General features: G+C 35.3%; 1 long non-coding RNA gene across 1 annotated transcript in view; it reads right to left on the bottom strand.

Moving 5' to 3' along the window:
* Positions 1-3,484: 3,484 nt before the first annotated feature.
* The window catches only part of LOC115031099, an 18,179-nt gene continuing 17,394 nt past the window's right edge, over positions 3,485-4,269 (bottom strand). Inside the window, exon 3 of the long non-coding RNA XR_003836683.1 lies at positions 3,485-3,580. This is a non-coding gene — a long non-coding RNA (uncharacterized LOC115031099). The remainder of the gene's footprint in view (positions 3,581-4,269) is intronic.

The raw sequence follows: 4,269 nt of genomic DNA, 5'->3' as shown, positions 1-4,269 counted from the left end.
GGCCATTGACTTGTTTGAGTTAATTTTATATCCAGCTACTTCACCGAAGCTGTTTATCAGGTTTAGGAGTTCTCTGGTGGAATTTTTAGAGTCACTTATATATACTATCATATCTTAGCCTTTCTGACAGATGTAAGATGTAAGATGTATCAGGGTCATTTCGAGTTGCATTTCCCTGATTACTAAGGATATTGAACATTTCCTTATGTTCTTCTTGGCTATTGGAGATTCTAAATAAGTCTCTATTTAGCTCTATAACCCATTTTTTAATTAATTTATTAATTAAATTTGGTTGGTTGGTGTGTAATTTCTTGGGTTCTTTATATATTTTGAATATTAGTCCTCTGCCAGATATAGAGTTAGTGAAGATCTTTTCCCATTCTGTAGGCTGCCATTTTGTCCTATTGATGGTCTCTGTAGCCTTGTAGAAGCTTTCCAGTTTCATGAAGTAACAATTATTAATTGTTGATCTTAGTGCCTGAGCTATTGGTGTTCTGTTCAGGAAATTGTCACTTGTGCTAATGTGTTCAAGTCAGTTCTCCACATTCTCTTCTATTAGATTTAATGTGTCTAGTTTTATTTTTCTTATATCTTTATTAAATTGTTTTGTTTACTTTCATTCCAAAATTTGCCCATCTTTTTGGTCTCCCCTCCCTGAGTTCTTTACTCCAACCCTCCACCCCTCACCCAACTTCTGGCATTAGGCAAATGATAACTCAAAGTTTTAAAAAAGAAGAGAGTCACAAAGAAAGACTGACTTCCCAATGCAAAAAAAAAAAAAAAAAGAGCAAGAAAAATGCAACCTGATTTTCAGCTTAACCTTGCCATTGGGAAATTCACTCAAAATGCATTTGAGATGCCACTGAAAACTTCTATGACCACAGGTACACATGCAAGTCTTTTCTGGGAGGACTTTTATTTTTATAGAATGGGTTATGTTCATGTCCTTTCCTAGCTATGGAAATGTAAATATAACTGAAGTAGGCAGGCAAGGCCCTGAGCAGTATGCACAACTCAACATTTTTCTTCTGTGTTTTAACAAACGTGACCTTGGAATGGCTCTTAGAGTTCAGAGATGAAATAGAACAGAGAGATGGAATCTATTTGTAAAAAGTCCCTGGGCACACTCTGGGGGATTCTTTTCATAACTGTCTTGTCCAGTTTAGAGGGGGCATTGGAGACTATGACCTCCTAGTTTGCTGAACTTCTCTGGCTCTACCTTGGAACCTAAAATCTCAATCTCTGTCTTTCTACCCTAAACCTATTCCTTTGTCAGTGCAGTCTTAATGATTTTAAAGACTCACTGCAGCAGGGATCTGCATGGTACAATGATTCCACTTACAATCTCAGGTAGAAGTCTCCCTCATAATTCCATATGTTGTTTTTCCTCAGTAACACAGCATTTTTATTGTAAAGAGAGCAAAGCAGTAAAATGCACCTCTAAGGCACTTTCTGTTCTTCAAAGACTAATATGAAAAAACACAATTGATTAATTGGGAAAATAATAATTAGTAACAGTTTTTCCCCAAACTCACAATTAGAACCTTTAGGGCCTAAGACAGAAATGGCTTTGTAATGGCTTATTTTGTTTTGCTGTACACACACACACACACACACACACACAGACAATACACAAGCACTACAATTACATCTGAAGACTATAATGGTCAAGTATTACTTGAATCTAAGGTGAGTTAGAATGACCTTAGGTACTATTTTTCAACACTAAAAATGAAGTTGCTCCCAAAATCCGGGTGCAGGGAGAGATGTGGGAGTCATGAGCTGGAAGGTTGCACAACACATATGCACTCAAAGTAACATCCTAAATCCCAATGACTGACAGCTCATGGTATGTAAGTTATTCTGTGATGAATTAGCATTGTTTCTCTTCTTGAGGTTACTTATTAAGAGAAGTTCTCAATTAACACAATTGAACTGATGTATCACCTCCTTTAAATCCAGTTCTTTCAGTATACAACATCAGTGGTTGTTGTTTGATTGTTATACCAATCAGTGGTGGTATTTGACTAAGCTGCTACCATGATATTACATAAATTGATATGAAATCTTCTCCTCCTTTCAGTCTCTCAGATGAATAAACCAGAAAGGTGCTCATATGGTATTTTCCTGGCATTGAAACTATAGTTAAAAGATATGAGTGGCTGCATTGAGATGTACCTCTTGACCTAACTGTGAGTACCACGAATTCTTACAGTTATCTCACTTGAAGTATCCTACCTCAAAGTAACTCTCTCAAATTCCCAAAAGCATTTTTTTTAATTTCTAAACTGCTTCTATAAACTTAGAAATTTTAAGAAGTCAGCTGGGATCCCTTAAATAGATTAGCCAACTGACTGATTCTATAAATAAACATATTTATAACTCAATATCAATATTAATATTAGTTTCTAAAAATGATTTTTCATCTGCAGTACCACCTTATTTGAAATTGTATTTAAAGAAAAACATCATTGTTTTGTATTGTAATAATCATTTCTATTTTTAATTTGGCTTGATTACTTGAAATGACAGGTTTATATTTTTTTAGCTATTCCATATTTAAATAAACATCTGATGCTAACTTACATTAGCTAATTATCTGCATTTTTTTAGATTTCATATTGTAAGGAAACATGAATCTTAGCTCATTTGATGGTTGGAAAGGAGAAAACTCCATCTGAAGCTTGAGTTTAGATGATGATTTTAACCATGAATTTTAGAAACAGGTTTGTATCAATCTTAAGACAGTTTGAATTGTTTATAGCAATAGCAAAAATCACAGATTTACTATACTATGGAGAGAATCATGTACTACCTTACAGGAGGTCCAGTAGGGTCTTTTCAGAGGTCCAGAGGATAACACCAGTGTGTTATCCTGTGTGATTATCAGTAAGATTCAGCCCCAGTACTCGAGAGCCAACATGAAGTATCTAGTTCTTTCACCACCTCGAAGTATCACTTTACAATTACTACTCTTCTCATGAAGTAGACCAAATATTCTAGCTAAAATATACATAGTTGTTGCAAATACTCCAATTCTCTATTATTTTTACAACCCAACTAAAGCTTTCTCTCTGTGAACAAATCCCAACAATGTCCACTTACCTATTAAGAAAGTTGACGAGCCTACAGCTGCCCTCTTCCTGTATTATCCCTACATTTGGCACTAGAAGGTTCAGAAGCCAGGTAAAATCTCAACCCTAAAGTGTACTGGCTCATTTTCCTTCCTTGCCAGTAACCTTGTACTCCATGGTACCAGTAAACTCATTTAATTTAGCTGCATACTAGAATGTGATTTCCCCCAATATTATGTCACTACACAATGCTTAAAGCCTTTCATCTTTACCCCAAATTTTTGAAAACAGTACCATAGTTTCCACACTTCTTTATGGGAAAAACAAAACAAAACAAACAAACTTACAAAGAAAATCAGAAAAAAAGCTCCATTCCTTACCTCTGTATCACAAGAATCCTAATCTCCAAACAAATCCATATCTGCTCTTGTATAATCTCATCCAGATGCATTCAGGTGCTGCCTTGATCAGCTTCATGTGCAACTCTGATTGATAGATGACTTCAGCTAAAACAGCACAAAAATGTTGAGGAGAGTGACTTTAAGAAATCTAGTCACACCTGTGTCCTACCAATACTAAAGGGGCCACAATTCTCGTGACTTTTTCCTAAAAGTCATGGTGTGTGTGCCCTCTAGTATCCTCTCTCTCTCTCTCTCTCTCTCTCTCTCTCTCTCTCTCTCTCCATCCATCCATGTATCTCTCCATTTATCCTTCTATCTTACTTTTCATTCCTACAAAATATAATATGTAACTGTATCCTGCTTGTTCTTTTTTCCATGCTTTAACATGTTTTATTGATGGCCAAATTATTACATATAAACTCTAACTTGATACTATTTTTAAACAGTATAATCTATTTTGTCTTGGAATTTGATTGATAAACTCATGATAGCTATAAAATATTTCATTCCATCTCCAGTTTGGTGTGGATTTTCATTTGAATCTGTATCATCAACACTCTTAATCATTTCACTTCCTAGTCTTGTTTATGCATGAGTTTTTCTCTAAAGTATGTGTGTCAAACCCAAACTGACTATATGGCTCCTGTCATATGGTTACTTTGCTAGATGAACATAACTAGTAGAAATCAGATCCTTAGCAGCCTTATTTATAATAGCCAGAAGCTGGAAAGAACCCAGATGCCCCTCAACAGAGGAATGGATACAGAAAATGTGGTACATTTACACAATGGAGT

The sequence above is a fragment of the Mus caroli genome, chromosome 5 (genome assembly GCF_900094665.2).
Source record: "Mus caroli chromosome 5, CAROLI_EIJ_v1.1, whole genome shotgun sequence".
Taxonomy (NCBI): domain Eukaryota; kingdom Metazoa; phylum Chordata; class Mammalia; order Rodentia; family Muridae; genus Mus; species Mus caroli.
The sequence above is the reverse complement of the archived record's forward strand: the minus strand, read 5'-3'. Positions and strand labels throughout refer to the sequence as shown.